This window comes from Drosophila bipectinata, chromosome 4 (genome assembly GCF_030179905.1).
Source record: "Drosophila bipectinata strain 14024-0381.07 chromosome 4, DbipHiC1v2, whole genome shotgun sequence".
NCBI lineage: Eukaryota > Metazoa > Arthropoda > Insecta > Diptera > Drosophilidae > Drosophila > Drosophila bipectinata.
In genome coordinates this window covers 1,556,445-1,574,580 of record NC_091740.1, presented here as the reverse complement: position 1 = coordinate 1,574,580, position 18,136 = coordinate 1,556,445, and the positions used below count along the sequence as shown (strand labels likewise).

The 18,136-nt window shown below is 40.8% G+C and overlaps 1 protein-coding gene across 3 annotated transcripts in view; it reads right to left on the bottom strand.

Annotated features, from left to right (window-relative positions):
* Positions 1–353, bottom strand: part of LOC108120241 (RNA-binding protein MEX3B) — a 37,817-nt gene extending 37,464 nt beyond the window's left edge. For 2 of the 3 annotated variants that reach the window (XM_070282324.1, XM_043213596.2), the window contains exon 1: positions 150–353. The gene's annotated coding sequence lies outside the window, so the exon portion shown is untranslated. The remainder of the gene's footprint in view (positions 1–149) is intronic. The other variant, XM_017233788.3, reaches the window with a different exon arrangement.
* Positions 354–18,136: the final 17,783 nt, after the last annotated feature.

Genomic DNA, 18,136 nt, shown 5'->3' with positions numbered 1-18,136 from the left:
ATCACTCACCCCTAAAACTTATATTTGACTATATTGAACATGAAACATATATATGTAAGTGGATAAGATTAATTTAATTATAGTTAATTTCAGGGGAACAAGTAATACAAATGTATTTTTTTTAATTAAGTATAATTCACAGTACCTACATATGTAAGTTTTTACTGATGCTTACGTGCTCTAGAACACTTTTATGATGCACAGTCTTTTATATTTAGAGCAATATGGAACATGATATTTTTGACTATATAGATCATTGATTATCTTTTTAAACCGGTATATTTAAAAACGGGTTGCTGTTGTTGATTAAGTCCACAAAAAATTCCTCCAATTTCCTCTACCGGCAATCAACATTGGAGATGGATAATAACAACGATTATTATCGATAACGCTAATTAAAATCGAGGTATCGAATTTTTACCTTTTTAAGCCACCATCGATAAGCCTCGTACGCAGATTGACAAAAATGGATATAGCTATAAGTGTGAGCAAGAGGCAAATAGGAGAAAAAAATGTTTGTTAGTGTTCTTTCGCCACCCCGTGGGAAATGACTGGGATGCCAACCAACAAACGTATTACAGGACCCTTTTGATGCCAATGATCATTGCACCAAATGCGCCAATTTAAACACAAAATTTGAATTACATTAAAATTTAAATTAATTTTTAAAACATTAAAATCAATGTCATATTTATTTATTAAATTTTTTCATAAAAAATATTTATTAAAAAAATTTTCCTTTTGCAGGTTAAAATCCCCACAGGACTTCTTAACTCCATTGTATCCAACATTGTCAATGTTTAAATTCATATTCAAATCTATTTTAGAAGGAACTTGAAAATATTCGTTCTCACTGTAAATAATAAACTAGTCAAAAATGTTTTTTAAATGAATTTGTCGGTATGACAGTGCGTATCTTGAAAATATTTGCTTACATCGGATAGAATAAACATTTTTTCTTATCAAACATATTTTTCGATCTGAGTTTGTCTAAAAATCCGTTCAATCGATCTCTTTCTGGCGATATTAATTTAATCTTGAAGACGTGTCAATAAACACCTCAACCATTCCAATTCGATATTTTGATCAGAAGTTTTTAAAGAATATTAGATTTTTCTTCCTATTCCCAACAGAGACAGGTTTTCCATCCATTTAAATACTTTTGTGTTTGCTTTGCATTGTTTATTTGCCTCGCAATTTGTGTAACATTGTTTTTGTAAATCTTCACGCCTCACTGACCGCTGGCGCTGGCGCCAAAAATTTCGAATAACGGTGGGAGCCATGAGCTTGCTCATCTATGTAGTAAGGAATTAGTATTAGTAACGTATATCAGAAAGAGAAGAAAAAAATCGAGAGGCATAATAAAAAACAGCAATAGAAAAAAGCAAAGTCCGTTAATTACGAGAACGAGGGAATTTGACCTTGTTTTATTGTTTATCCTTGTCCCAATACCTTGAGAGACTGAGGGAGTCATACATTTATTTAAGGGGAGGGTAAGGTCAAATCATGCGAAAAAAGCCATGTTTTTGTGATTTTTTTCCTGACGGCACAGTTAAAATTTATTTATTCAACCAACGGTTTATTAAAGTATGACATTAGAAGAATGTTTTATCAAATTTTTACAAAAAAATATTTAAAAATATGGCAATGGTAGCAATTGTCCGGACGTGTCGCCAAAAAAAAGTTGAATTGCGGTGCCCCTCATAACTCGGTGCTGGATCATTTGTAATCAAAAAATGAAAGTTCATTCGTTAGATAATTATATAGTTTATAATATTATAATAGTTCGCCCCAGGTAACGCTGTGAAAGTTTTTTGAAAATTGCAATTTTTTAATTTTTTTCGAAGACTTTGAAGTGAAAAACTCAATTTTTTGGGAAAAAAATCGGTTAATTTGTCATTGCAAAACCAAAATTATGAAAAAAAAAAAAAAACTCGACAGCGTTACCTCGTAAAATATGTACAGAAATAGTGTTTAAAATTTCAAAAGGATCGGTGCAGTAGTTTTGAAGTTATGAGGGGCACCGACTTTGAAAACGTGAGTTGTGGGAAAAACGCTTTAAAGTTTTAAGGGGTTATATACAGTTGTACCGCGCAAAAATATGGATTTTTATCGATTTTTTTTTGACACCATAGAAAATATTTATGAAAAATGTTTTACCGACATTGTTTAGTTCATGTTTCTGGGTACTTAATTACATTTTTTCATAAAAAAATATTACATAACAAAAATGTTATAGCCGAATTCCCGGATCGTCTTTTTTCGATGGTGTCTTGCGGTGGACAAGATTTCTCGAAAACGGTTCATCCGAAATCCAAAATTCAAAAAAGTTTAGTTAGTATATTGTATTGTCTAGTCCGTGAACGAGGGATTTTTAAAAATTTTTATTAAAAAAAAAATGGCGACGTTTTTAACAAAAAATGTACTTTTTCAACGTATAAGATTTTCGTTTTTTGTGCTTTAAAAAAGGAGTTTTCAAAAAAATTGAAAATCCCTCGTTCACGGACTAGCTAATATCATAATAAATAAGTGGTAAAAATTTGGTGTTGATCGAATTAGTAGTTTTTTAGTAATCGTGTCCACCGCAAAGGTAATTTCCCAAAAAAAAGATTCTGAGATAATCGCGTTTAAAGTTTCAAGTTTGTTCAGGATTAATATGCAGATAGTGCGCTATAAATAGCTACAGCTTCGGTTCTAATGCTCCGATCGTTATGAATTTTTGTGAGAGTATTCCCAATAAAATATACTTAAAGAATATGCAATAAAAAAAAATCGATTTTTTCATATATCACAACTGTATATCACCCCTTAAACACCAGTGTAATCCAGTGTAAAATGTTTATGAGCAACTTCGTCAATAACTAATAACTTCGTCAATTTTGCTCTAATTAAAATTTTGACACAATATTCTTCAAATATTATGCATTCAATTTAAACAAGAAAGCAAAGCTAACTTTGGGCGGAGCCGAAGTTGATATACCCTTGCAGCTAAAACCGGATATATATCGCAAACATCATAATAATAAAACCAATTAATTACAATAAAAAATCTAAAAAAAGTCGCATGCTTCTATCTTCAAAAATACGAAAGTTGATATATCTACCAAATACCATTTCCGATCGTTTAGTTATATGTCAGCTATAAGATATAGTCAACCGATCGTTATGAAATTTGGTAGATCGAATTAACTGACCAAAAATAGAATGTGTACCAAGTTCCAGCTTTCTATCATCAAAAACACGAAAGTTGGGTCATTTCCGATCGTTCAGTTATATGGCAGCTATAGGATATAGTCGGCCGATCCTTACGAAATTTGGCATGTCGTAATATTTTGCCAAAAATAGCTCTCATGTCAAATTTGAACTCTCTAACTCTAAAAACACCAAAGTTATACCATTTCCGATCAATCAGTTATATGGCAGCTATAGGATATAGTCGGCCGATCCCGGCCGTTCCGACTTATATACTGCGTGCAAAGAAAAGAAGGGTGTGTGCAAAGTTTCAAGACGATTTAAAACTGAGAGACTAGTTCGCGTAGAAACGGACAGACAGACGGACAGACGGACATGCTCATATCAACTCGGGAGGTGATCCTGATCAAGAATATATATACTTTATAGGGTCGGAGATGTCTCCTTCACTGCGTTGCACACTTTTGGACAAAATTATAATACCCTCTGCAAGGGTATAAAAATAAAAAAAAAATTAAAAAAAAAAAAATTTAATACCTTACCCTCCCCTTAAGACTTTGTAACGAAGTAGAAACCGTACACTTTTTATGAAAATTATCTCTCTAAAAATAACTATATATAAATGTTGAATAATAAATAATATAAAAATTTAAGTTTCATTGGTGATAATGATTTTTAGAACACACATATTTGTTATGAGTTTATATTTTACACATATTTATATATATATCAAGATATTTACATTACTGTTTATTAAATGCACCATTTTATCAAATTTTTTTTTTGAGCTTTGCTTTTATATCTGGAATCTTCTCTTTGCGAAACTAACAAGAGTCGTATCAAATCTTACATTTTTAACTTAACGAACATTTGCGTTGTGTCACCGGCGGGATACGTTAGAATTCCCGAGCGAGAAAATTTGGGTGCGAAGACAGTTTTTCTTTGTATGACTCTTATTGCTTCTGGATTTCGTCTTTCACTGCGAGAATGCAGAGTGAATGTTTTCGTTGCGATTATACCAAGGTGCCCTAGTGATCAATTTTTTGATTGTGCGCGGTGTATGATGTCTATGTTGCTGCTGCTCGCGTTCCCCCAAAGCTGGGAGTTCTAAGCTAGCTCGTTTTTGGTGACGGCAGGCTGAAGGGGTGTTCGGTTATTTTTGGGCTTTGAAGAAGCGTTAAAAGCACAGGCGAGTGGTCTGATGATAAGTCCGAGACTGCTTTGGCACTTTTATAGATTGCGAGGTATGTTTTTTCGCACCGCAAAGTCAATAAAGTCTGGGAGTTTGCGTGGGTCTGTTGGGCAGTATGAGGGACTTCTAGGGGAAACATAGTCCAGTTTATTTTTCACATTTATAATTGCATTGTACAATTGCGTTCCTTTGGAATTCACTAGACGTGATCACCAGGGCGTATGTTTGACATTGTAGTCTCCTGCGGCTATAAAACGATCGACAAGAGAATTGTGCTTCCGAGATTGAGAAGGAGCAGGGCAGTAAACTGCATTTCTCATCCGGATGATCTGTGCGGAAGATTGTGTAGCTTCTTATTTGAAATTTGTATTTGTTTGTAAGATTACAAAAAATATTGTTTTTTCTTCCACCAGTAGCATAATATCACTATCCATACAGCATATAGACAACCCATTCCATAAAACGGAAATGGATTTACAAATTTCTTGCGACAGGCCCCAGAGTGAGTTCTTACTCTCTTTCTTACGCTCATCGTTCGTTCATCTTACGCCTATATTCTCATTGAATGCTTTTTGTTTCACAGTCTCTGAAAGGAGCGCGATGAAGAACGTATGTATGTGTGCGTGCGATTTCGCTTCGAAGCCAGCGCACAAAATTTTGATTTTTCTAACTTTTCAGGCTTGCTCTCCTTACAAAATTCAATTTTCGAGAGCGATAGTGCCCGGAGGGCACTTCGTTCCTTTTAGTGTGTTCTTTGTTCTTACATTACATTACATAATTACTATATGTCAACAGGTAATCGTCGTGAGTAGAAAGGCGTGAGTAAGCCGTAAACTGTAAACTTTCGAAGTCAACTGTAGCGACACAGAACTCCCCGATTACCCGTAAGGTTCTCCGATTTCAGGCCTAAGGGGCTCCAACAAATAGATGATTACCCTTGCCTTTCGAAACCGGAATCGAGCCCTGGTACTTGATAGTCCAAGCAAAGGAAAAGATAGACGATTCCCAGGGCGGAATCCGTAATAGTTGCTCGCGGATAAGGATACGTGGACCCACATAAAATAGTCGAATAGTTTCGACTATTTCGACAATTTTCTTAAAGGCTTCATTATATTTGACAGGTGAGGGAACAATATCAGAATTCAGTACTAATCTCTTTGATTTCCTTATAAAGCGGAACATTTACTCGCAGCAGTGTTGGGTGAGAGGAAAGTCCTTCTATCACTTCCAATATATATGAGGTAGATACGATTGCGGTTACGATTGCGGTAATTGCGGCCGTCGCTGTTCCATAGATATAACCTAATCGCGTATGCATAAGGATTTGCAAACGGTGGCCATCATTTGGTCTATTTGGCTCATGACCGTCTCCATCATGCGCTCAAACATAGATTCCATCCTAACCAATAGGACGTCCATTGGATTACTTGGAAGACTGGGATCGGGATTGGGGTTGGAGTCAGACTGTGGTGCTCCGTTTTTGGCTGTGCTGGCATAGCTGATGTTAGGATTAATTTTGCTGAATTGAGGGAGCTGGCTTCTTGGGGCAGTTTGCTTGGGGGCGAACGTGCTCTTTCCCCTTTTGTAGGCTGGATATCCCTCGTAAGAGGCCGCGTGTGGTCCATCGCAGTGGAAGCAGACAGCTGGTTCACAGGCGATTTTGACAATGCAATTGACACTTTATTTTTTATTTTTTTTTTTTTTTTTTTACCGGTTTTTCAGAATTTGGAAATGGCTTGTGCATCAATAAGAGCATCAGCTAGCATTCCTGTATTCATCATATAGCTTAGAGGCCCAGACGACCGAGGGGCGCTCAAGAAACGATTTGTTAGAATATATTAAGTTATTTGTTAATTATTAAGCTAAGAGGAGTTAGTAAGGAAATTTAAAATTCTATATTTTAAGTTAGAGGGACAGGAAAGAGATGTAATAGAGTAGAGACCATTGTAGTTCGAACATAATACCCTAAAAGGGTCATGCAGTGCATATGTCGAACTACAACGGCTAAGGAACAGAGGACTAAAGTTTCGAGTCCTTCTATTAGGAATGTTAAAATTTAAGCGTGTTTAGACCTTTAAGTGAAAAAGTTAGGAAATTCTTTTGTACGGATTCTATACGGTCCTGATGTACTCCATATTGGGGACTCCAGACACATGAACCGTACTCTAGTATAGGACGGACCAAGGAAATAAAGTTTTGGTTATATAGGGGTCATTAAATTCTTTTGACCACCTTTTGATAAAACCAAGGACTCTTTTAGCTTTATTAACCATTAAGGAAATATGGTCGGAAAATTTGATTAGCTAAACACCATTTTTGAAAGTTATTAAGGTCAGATTTAAGACTGCATTGGGCAGAGATGGATTTGTACTGAAGACAAAGCTTTACATCATCTGCATACATAAGAACTAGAAAGTTCGTTACAGCAGGCGGCAAGTCATTTATAAAAAGCGTAAATAATAATGGGCAAAGATGACTTCCTTGAGGAACGCCAGATGTAGCACGGACCAGACAGGACTGTATGTTTTTATAAGACTTGATTAAGCAAATGTTTTGCTGAAGTCTGTGTAAATTACATCGGTTTGATATCCCTTACAAAAGCCATCTATGACAATGGATGTCAACTCCAATAAATTTGTGGTGGTGGAGCGACGCTTAATAAAGCCATGTTGACAGGGATAGATAATCGAAGAGCAAAGGTGTTGCAAATGAGGGGAAATTAATTTTTCAAATAACTTTGGAATTGCCGACAATTTGGAGATGCCTCTGCAAGTGGAAGCATCGGACTTTTTCCTTTTTTATGTAAGGGAATTATGAAAGATTCCTTCCACTAAAGAGGAAAGAAAAAACTATCAGAATATAGTTTGGGGAGTTTGATTCATAGCCCTCTAGTATTCTGATAGGTATGTGTTAATGACGATACTAGTTTTTTGGGTTAGTGGACAAAGAAGAGGTGGAACTTGGTCAGTGGTTCTGATATCGGGTAGTTTAACTCCCGCTGGCTTTAACACTTTTTTCTTCACGGAACTAGGCTGATGTTCTTGGACGAAAATATTCTCTGGCCAAAAACTGGGTGAACAAATCGCCTTGAAAATCAGCGCGGGTACACGAATCTTGAAAGAAGACGTGCGCCGTATATAATTATATTTAAATTTAGTTATGTCCTCCACCTTTATATCGGCTTTTGTTTTGGCTTTGATATAAGCCGAGATATCAATCTCTGAAGTATTAGGGGTAAGCCGAGAAACAAATATGTGTTTCGATGGAGGAATCACGTGTAAGGGTTTTGGTGTCGCAGGTACGAGAACTGCAGCATCAGTCGGTGCCGGTGGTCCGGATTGTGGAATACCCTTTTCGTGACTCTAACGGGGGTTTCGTTCACTAGGACCTGTGGCATCACTTGAAGGGATGCCATGGCGGACATATCGGACAATTGCCGATAAATTCCATATTTTCGGCCAGTTTAAATTCCATATTTTTAATTAATAAAACAAAATTAATATATAAAAAGTTAAAACACACTTTACCTTGAACCACAGTGCCAAATAGGAAGCCGAAGCGGGAGCTTTGGAGAGTGCAAAGGAAAAATGCAGAAATAGAGATAAGACGGGGAAGAAAAAAAGCTGAGGTATGCTTGGAATTGAATTTAGACAAATTATTAATTCGCCTCCAAATATACCTCAGCAGTCGCGAAGCGATTCGGTTTAGGTTAAAACTTAAGATTCTGCGAATAATAAAGGCTTGTCTATTGCTTTAAAAAGATTGTGGTTCAGCGTCTTTTCGCTAATATTGGGCTACCCCAGATTTTTGGTTGGGTTAACTGGGATTATTTTGCAGTTTTCCCGTAGCTCGGGCAAACCACGGCAAATAGGTGAACAATTGTTTTTCACAGAGTCTGTTCAGTATTCAAATCGAAATAACGGTCGGAAATGAACCAACTTTTGGGTTGGTTGCAGATAGAAGGTTGAAACATTTTACAAATTTTTATCCAATTGATCCAACCGACCAAACTTCATAAGGATCTAACGACTTTATCGTATAGCTGCTATACTATATATCTAAACAATGAGAATGACCCAGTATTGATAGTTCTCAAGATTGAAATTTGGGAAGGTTTTTTGAAAAACTTTTGAAATTAAAATATAGAAATAGTTAATATGTCCCTGAAAAACAAATTTCATCCAAATCAGCAGATTATTAGAAGAGATATACTTATATATATACAATTTCCCATACAAGCGGGCCAAAATATTGAACCCGTGGAGCTCGAAGACTATAAGAAATAGAAATATCCGATTTGAACCTTGTGATCGTATGATATCCGCACAGATCAAGTTTGTGTCAACATTTTGCCACGCCAACACCCGCCCCCAAAACAAAAATCTGGTTGTAACGCTGGTCGTTGATGTTTTTGGAAAATGTTTTGATCTCAAACTGTTCCAATGGCTAATATACTCTTTATAGACTTTTTAAGGTACTTGATTCGTTAGTATGGACGTAGGTTTGTTCTTGTTGTGGGCAATAGCCCAAGCGCAAAATTTTGCAAACAAAAATTTTTTGCTGAAAATTCGTACCATTAAAGTTTAAACTTTAAAGGTCAATTAAATTGTGGGTGGAAAAGATGAGATGAGTGTAGAATATAGTCGGAAAACGCGACTATAGCTCGACTTTCTTGTTTTGTTTAAAGAAATGGCTTTTATCCGATCTTAACTGCAGGAGTATTTTAACTGTCCGCCCGAAGTTGTTTTTTCAATAAGTAAGTGCCGGAAAAAACAGAAAATGTTTTTATCTCACAGACCAATAAGGTTATATATTTGTTTTCTAAATGGTTGGGAAAATTTCTTCTAACTCGCATAATACTATACTTAGCTTCTGCTCACATTCTTTCGGAACACCAATTTTTATTTAAGAATTAAAGGCAAGTTTTTGGTTAACATAACCTAAAGATATTGAGTTTTTTTCATAGATTTACAGACAGAATACTTACATGGCGGTAGCACTTGACTCGGTCTCGGTGTTGGCTCGGTCTTCTCTTAGCCTGTAATAAAGTCCTGCTGTATAATTCGGTACTAAAACCTATATGGATGTATGGATGCTCCCACTTATGGTTGAATGCGAGCTTAGTCGAAGATCTTGAGAACAATCACCGTGGTACGTTTGCAACGAAAACTTACATCGCGACTTAAGGGTGTAGTCTCATGTTCCGGCCTACTTTTAGAGGTTATTTCAAAAAAATTGTTGTAATAAAAAATAATGCGATCGTTTCAATTTTCAAATATGTTTATAGGCATCATAAACTATTTGAAAATATTTTTTTTTTAATTTATTCTTGTGTAGCTTAATACACTTTATAGCATACCAAAGTATGTAAAAGAAGTGGAAGGTCCCTGGCGCAGGTGATTTCGATTGCTAGAGTCATCCGAAACTAAAAATTAGAATAGATTATTTTTTTGTAAGCTTATGGCTCTGTCCCGTACTAGAATGAAATACTTTTATCAATAAACAACAAAATGGCGAACTAACAGAAAAAAAAAAAAAAAAAAATGTCGTTCCGAGAAAAACGCGTTAAAAGTTTAGACGCTACCGAGTAACTCATACTATTCGGTGTAGGCGCTCTTTCGATTATGGGCTATATCTCTGTCATTATTTGATATTTTTATTCAAACTTCAACTTCAACAGTACATTCTCAATAAACAGTACTTTCGAAATATGTGAAAAGAAAAAATTTTTTTTATCAACCTCACACATGAGACTACACCCTTAAACATTTTACCAGTCAAAGAAGTGATCGCAGAACAGAAGAAAAATAACTTTACTAAGCTACTGTTGCACCCCAACTACTTGGTGAGTAATTTAACAAGGTTGAGCAGTTAACCCTCTACTGTAGGAGCACAAAAATATCAGAGAAAAAAATTTTTTTTTATTTTATATGAGTTTATTGGGGTACAAATAATAGATATTCCATTTTTTTTTTGGGGCGCATAGTTTGGGCGGGAAAAAATGAAGCCATATATGGATTTGTATGCATTTAGTATACATTTAGCATGACATATATGGCTTTTTATGCATTTATGTAAAAGTTGGTCAAACTTTAAACTTTATAGTATTTTAGAATAAAAATACTTTTCAACGATAACCGGTCTTTTTAGTAGAGAAAATTTATTTTAAAACGCGGAAATATTCACTTTTGTTCAAATGCTTGAGACACCTGCACAAAACTTATTGAAACTTGAGACAAGGCAACACAAAAGCTGTATTCAAACAGACTTCGCACAGCCAATAACGCAAAGATATTAACTGATAACAAACGGTTTAATGTATGTACCGTTTTAGCACAACAAAAAATGATTTAAAGTGAGAAGCCATATATGGCTTTGTATGCGGTAGAGGGTTAAATTTAAGTTAAACGAGAAGGGAAAGTTAACTTCGGGCGGAGGCGAAGTTTATTTACCCTTGCAGTTAAACCCGGATATACATCGTAAACATCGGATATAGTTGGCGATCCTTATGAGAATATCATAATTAAACCAATTTATTACAATGCAAAATCTAAAAAAAGTCCCAAGCTTCTATCTTCAAGAACACCAAAGTTGCTAATTTTACCAAATACTGAATACCATTTACGATCGTTCAGTTATATGACAGCTATAAGTCGACCAATTGTTATGAAACATGGTAGATGGAATCAACTGACCAAAAAAGTGGCAACTGACCATAAGAAAAGGGAAGAAGATTACAAGGAAGATACTTCGCTCAGATAAAGCGTTAAGAATAGAAGTTTTAAAGATGGAAGTAGAGCAAAGCCAATTTATGTGGTAGAGACCATTGTAGTCCGAACATAACCTAAGGGGAAGCATATGTTGAACATATGCTAAAATGCTAATAAGTTGTAACTAACTGTTTTCTGCTTCCCGCTCGCAACAATTTGCCGCGGCTAGCTCACAGAGTTTGTGGGTCTGTTCCACCGAATTTATAGTTCGACGTGATTGCCTAATAATACTTTACAAACTCTTTATTCAGAGTCTTTTCCCAAAATACAATAGCTTGATCTCAATAAAAGGTTTCGCTCCGTATTCTGCTTCTCCCCCTGTTTCCACCCGGCTCCGTAGTCGGTGCTTCCTGTTGGCCGATCCTGGTGACCCGGTCACTGCCGCTGCTTCGTCGCCGCTGCTACTCCTCGTGCTGCGTTTCCGTAGGTTCCCCTAACCGTCGCCCTCTCGTTACCTTTCGGAACACCCCCTTGGGTCGTCTGCGACTGGTCAAGGACTGGACAGCGCTCTTCCGCTTCGCTACACAAGTTGCCTGTGATGTGCGTTGTGTCTCCGCTACACCTGGAGACACCGCGCATAGGCGCTAGCGAGTCTGGATCGGGAGTTGGCCGGCGGTCGTGACGCCTTCGCTACACCGGGGAAACACCGCGCATATGAGCTAGCGAGTCCGGAACGAAAGTTCCTTGACTGGTGACCGGGGTGATCCCGTTCGGTTTCTTAACTAAGCGTGCGTTCACGAGCCGTGTCTTGCAGGATCACGCCTGTCCGTCGCGATTCAGGAGTCGGTAAGGCGTCGCTTAAGGCGTTCTTAGTCGCTTCGTAGCATGGCTACCTGCCGTGGTCGGGAATGGCCCAATTCGACTTTGATACCTTGGGCTTTAGTGGAACCATCCTGCAACGGATCCTTTCTTAGCTCGTCTTTCACACTCTACTCTCCTTGTGCTGCTGGACTCTCCAGAGCCGGTACTTAAGATCAAACTACCGGATCCTTTTTAGAAACGCCTTTCCTTCCTTTTTTTTTTTTTTTTTTTTTTAACGTTGCTTTTATTTCTTGAATCTTCTCTTTGCGAGACTAACAAGAGGTGTTTCAAATCTTATATTTTTAACTTAACTAACAGTCATATTGACTGATACGGAGTTAGACGGCCCTAAAAATTGATTGCTGGGTTGGGAGGTCGTTGCGTCTAAGGCGGGATACGCTAGAAACCCGAGTCAATCCCCGAGCGAGAAAATTTGGGTGCGAAGACAGTTTTTCTTTGTATGACTCTTTTTGCTTCTGGATTTCGTCTTTCACTGCGAGGATGCCCAGATCCCGGTGGATGTTTTCGTTGCGAACATACCAAGGTGCCCCTGTGATAGTTCTCAGGATTTTTGATTGTGCGCGCTGTATGATGTCTATGTTGCTGCTGCTCGCGTTCCCCCACAGCTGGGAGCCATACGTCCAGATTGGCTTTAGGACTGAATTGTACAGTAGTAACTTGTAGTCCAGGCACAGTGGCGATCGTGAGTTTATGATCCAGTGGAGGCTGCTGGCTTTCAGTTTTAGATGCATCTTTTTGCATTCGATGTGCTTACGCCAGGTAAGTCGTCTATCAAGGTGAACGCCAAGGTACGTTACGTCGTTAGCTTGAGGGATCTGCATACCGTTTAGTAAAAGCGGAGGGCATGTTTGTCTATTAAGAGTAAACGTTATATGTTTACACTTTTGTTCGTTTATTTTAATGCGCCAGTCGGACAGCCACCTTTCCACTATTGTGAGATGATTAGCCAGTTGGGTTGTTGCCTGCGTTGGGCATCTGGAGCGACTAAGAATAGCGGTATCATCGGCGAACGTTGACGTTGTTAGTTGTGCGCTCGTAGGAATATCCGCAGTATACAAAACATATAGACACGGCCCGAGTGCGCTTCCCTGTGGAACTCCAGCTTCGATGGTGTAGTCGCCCGAAGTAGCTGCGTTGCATCTCACTGAGAATACCCTATTGAAGAGGTATGATTCCAGTAGCTTGTGGGTGTATGTTGGCAAATACGTTTTAATTTTGTGCATGAGTCCGATGAGCCAAACTCGGTCGAAAGCTTGACATACGTCGAGGAAAATAGCGCTGCAGTATTCTCGTTGTTCGAAGGCTGAGCGTATTTCGGATGTTAATCTGCTTGTTGCAAGCTTCCAGATGTGGTATTATGCGAGTTAACAAGCATTTTTCAAACAGTTTAGACAAACAAGATAGAAGGCTTATTGGTCTGTATGATGACGGAATTGTGTGGTCTTTTCCAGGCTTCGGTATCATTATAATAATGGATTTCTTCCACTTTTTTGGGAAATAGCCAAGATTAATGATTCCATTAAATAGTTTGCAGACGACCTCTATAGCGCATTTTGTAAGTTCGATCAGCATCTTTGGGGTCAATAGGTCACCACCGGGAGCCTTTTTTGGTTTTAGCCCTCTTATGACTTTTTCGATTTCGTTCGGCCGGAATGGAGGTGCGGCTGGCTGAGGGGAGGACTCTGGCTGAATTACTGGCAGGAGGAATGAATTTGAGGCTGGGTTTGGCTGGAAGACACTTTGGAGATGTGTGGCGAATGTTTCAGCTCGGTCTTCGTTGCTGCGAGCCCAGCATCCCGAAGAGTTTCTTATCGGGGTGGTCGTTTCAATTGGGGCACTAAGATTTGGGTGGGCCTCCACAGGGGGTACTTTGTGCTTGTTGGCGAGAGATTCTGGATGTACCTCAGCTGTGCATTTTCTTCCTGTTGGTGAAGAGCCTGGTCGAGTGATCGGGTTGCTTCCTTAAGGCGTTGTTTTGAAGCTGGTGATCTGCTGTTTTGCCAATCACGACGCGTGCGCCTCTTTTCTCGCACGAGCTGTTCGATTTGCTGATTAGATTTGAAGTGTTTGTTTCGGTCTACTTCTTTCCTATGAGGAGTAGAGATTTTAGCTGCCGCAACGAGTACTTCTTCCAGGGCGCTCGTAGTGTAGTCGATGTCCGATTCCATGTTAAAATCCGGGGCGAGTTCTATGTGGGCACTCACGTACTTTTTGTATTTTAGCCAGTTTGTTTTTGTCGTCGTCAGACTGAAGGGGTGTTCGGTTATTTCTGGGCTTTGAAGAAGCGTTAGAAGCACAGGCGAGTGGTCTGATGATAAGTCCGAGACTGCTTTGGCACTTATTAGATTGCGAGGTATGTTTTTTGTCACTGCAAAATCAATAAGGTCTGGGAGCTTTCGTGAGTCTGTTGGCCAGTATGTGGGACTTCCAGGGGAAACGTAGTCCAGTTTATTTTTCACATTTATAATTGCATTGTACAATTGTCTTCCTTTGGGAGTCACTAGACGTGATCCCCAGTGCGTATGTTTGGCGTTGTAGTCTCCTGCGGCTATAAATCGATCCCCAAGTGAATTGTAGAAGTCCATAAGTTGTTCTTCCGAGATTGAGAAGCGAGGAGGGCAGTAAACGGCAGCAATTGAAAGGATTCCGTTGCTTGACTGATTTTGTATCGATGTGGCCTGCAAGAAGTTTGTTGCAAACCTTTTGTGAAAATGGTGTTTAATTCGTTCTCTGATTAGAACTCCAGTTCCGCCGTGGGCTTTCCCATCTGGATGATCTGTGCGGTAGATTGTGTAGCCTTTTATATGAAAGTTGTATTTGCTTGTAAGATGCGTTTCCACCAGTAGCATAACGTCAATATGGTTTTCGGTCAAGAATTGTGACAATTCTAGTTTATGCCGTGAGACACCATTGGCGTTCCACATTGATATTCGTAGCGCCTGCATAGATTATTTGGACTGTTGTGCTACGAGCAGCTGTATCACCATGTTCTGGTTTTGAACAAGCGTTTGCATGGTCGTTTTCATGAATGACATAAGCTCCATCATACTTTGTTGGAGGGTAAGCATCATAGTTTCCGTTTTGCTGTGTGGCTGTTCTGGGGCCTGTTGAGCGCTTTGAGAGTTAGGCTGAATTGGAATTTCCCTTCCAGATCGTAGAGCATCGGCATAGGAGAAGCCGTTGGTGGTGTTTAGTGGACCGAATGAGGATCTCGCAGCTTTGGCGAAGAAGACGTCTGGCGTGGTTTTTGACGAAACGTACGCATTCTGTGGATTTTGGTTGCGCGTTGCGGTCGCTTGACGCATGCGACTCTTTAACTCCTTGTACACAATACATCCTCTATAGTTTGCCGTATGGCTGCCTCCGCAGTTTCCACATTTCTTCACGGTACTGTCCTTGTTTGTAGTGCAGCAAGCAGACTTGTGGGCGTCCCCGCAGACTACACAGACAGCCCGAAGTGTGCAGTAAGACCTTGTGTGTCCATACTCTTGACAATTAGTGCATTGCACTGGACCGTTACGTTTATGTGGCTCTTCAACAGTGATTTTCCGATGCAAAAGATATTGCAGGTTGTAGATTGGGTGGACTTCGTTCTTCTTCAGCGACCTGCTTTCAGGCTCGAGCTCGACCTTGAAGAGGGGTTGTGGCTTTTTATCTTTATTTAGAATGTTAATAACATTCTTGGCGGCGAAGCCCTTTTCTTTAAGGGCGGTTTTTATTTCCTCGGCGGTAACATCAGGTTCTATTCCCTTTACTACCACTTGTAGGCCCTTACTGCTTTTCAGCTGGTACGTGTAATAGTTTTTCTGTACAGTGTCCAGATATTTTGACACTATTCGGAAGTGCTCTTCAGTCTTGGTTTGCACCTTTGTTTCATGGATGTTCCCTTTGATAAGCGGAACAACATGAAAGTTTTCACCGTTCCCGATCAACGACGCAATTTTGTTGACCAGGGCACTCGAGCTTTTTTCCCTAATATAGATTGGAGGGGGCTTGGGTTTTTTTGCGGTGTCTTGGGCTGGTTGGTTTTCCTCAGCCTCCGCCAGTAGGGCAAATCTGTTAGTAGTGGATCTGTCTGGTTCATTATCGTTATTCAGGACACGGTTAATTTTTGTTTTGTTGCCTGCCGGATTACTCTGCGGGCTAAGCTTGCGCTTAATTTGGATGTAGCGATCCATTCCAGTCTGTGTGGCCGTTGCCGCTTTGGCACTTTCCGAGGTTGTTGTTTTTGTACTCGCTGTAGTCGTTGACGTCGTGGTACTTTGAGTTGCAGGGGTTTTCGCTGTTGTTGCAGAAGTTGTAGCGCTGCTTGTTGTTGGTGCGAAATTTGTTTCCGATATTGGAGGGGAGGTTTTACACTGCGAACTCCATGACGCGGGAGTCGGAGTGAGCAGAGCGGGTGAGCAAGACCGTGCCCTTTGGGTTTCAGCGGTCAGTAAAGCCGGGTTGCTTTTAAGCGCCGATTTTTCCGCTTCGGTATCGCGGGTTGAAAAGTAAGAGTAGAAGCCGTTTCTTTGGTTCACTGAACTTCTACGCTCGTGAATGTCGTGAACACTTGAATGTCGGAGTGTCCAAGGCCGGTCCTCCTACTCAACGCAACACCTCCTACTGATTCGCTTCAATGCGCCTCCCTATATACTGTGTTACGAACTGTCTTTTCTGCTTCCGCTCGGCACATTTGCCGCGGCTAGCTCACAGAGTTTCGTGGATCCGTTCCACCGAATTTATAGATTCGACGTGATTGCCCAAGCCCAGAAAGTAATACAAATAGCTCGCAGTTTCCACACTCTTTATTTTGAGACCTCTTTACACTAAAAAAGGCTTTCTTCTCTTTTCTCCGTTGCTCCTTCCATTTCTGCTGGCTCCATCGTCGGCGTCCTCTGCGGGTTGTTCAGGATACGCCACCGCTACTCCTGTTGCCGCGCTGCTAGCGATTCCGCTACCCTCCGCCCTTTTGCCTTGAGAAACACCCCCTTGGGTCGACTACGACTGGTCAGACGATTGGCAATGATCTTTCGCCCCCTACTCCCGAGAACCTCCATGCATACGCGCCGGAGGGCCGGGATTAGAGGTTGGCTGCGGTCTGTCGCCTCCACTACACCGGGACACCCTGCATACGCTCCGGTGCCAGGTTTGGAAGCCGCCGTGTGACTGACCGTATGTCGCGCTCCCGCTACACCGGGACACCGTGCATACGCGCCGGCGAACCCGAGTTTGTAGTGGCGGGGCTGGTGACCAGGGTGTTCTCCCTCGGTCTTTGACTTGGGCGTGTGATCCCAAGTAGGCCTCCTTGTTTCGCAGGATCACGCCTGTTGGTTGTGATTTCAAGAGTCGGTAAGGCATACGCTAGACTTATCCTTTCCCCACATCGTTGGAAGGCTACCTGCCGTGTTCGGGAATGAGCCAACTCGACTACACGACCCTGGGTTTTCAGAGGAAAGTCCAGCAATGGATCCTTTCCTTATTGTCTATTCGCTCTCCTTGCGCTTGGCTGTCGGACTCTCCAAAGGCGGTCCTTTAACTCAAACAAACCGAATCCCTTTTAGAAACGGCTTAACACTTGAATGGCGGACTCTCCACAGGCGGTCCTCCAACTCAACGCTACAAGCTTCCTAAAAAGACTCGTCCCGAGCCGCTCCAATGGGCCTCCTTTTATACTGACTGGAGCGCCCGTTAATCCTCCTGGATCCTGCTCTTGCCGTTAATCCTGCTTCCAGAATCAGGCCACTTTCCCGTTGGCGGGTCGCTGTCCGTGGCTCCTCGTTTCCCCCGGTCACGGATCTCTGCTGCTGGCATGTGGTGCACCGGTGGGCTTCCAGGGCCCGCTGCACTCTGCGTCGCAACCCCCCCTTTGATCCTTGCCGCTCCTTTGCTGCTCACCCCGCCACACTTTCTAAGGCACGAATGCGCATCGTGGTGATTCCCCCACTGGACTACTTTCCCCACGTTGCTCCGGGAACCGTTATGTTCCACGTCTATTCCTTCTTCCCGGGTGGCGGCGTTTACCCTTTCACCGGCCACCGTTACGTTCCACGTGGATTCCGTCCTCCCACGGGTAGCCCTTCACCGGAACCCAAGGTAACTGGCTTTCACCTTTCCCCCAACCCCCCGTACTGATCCTGGCGACATTCCCTTGGGCTGCCAGGTTGATGACCTCCTC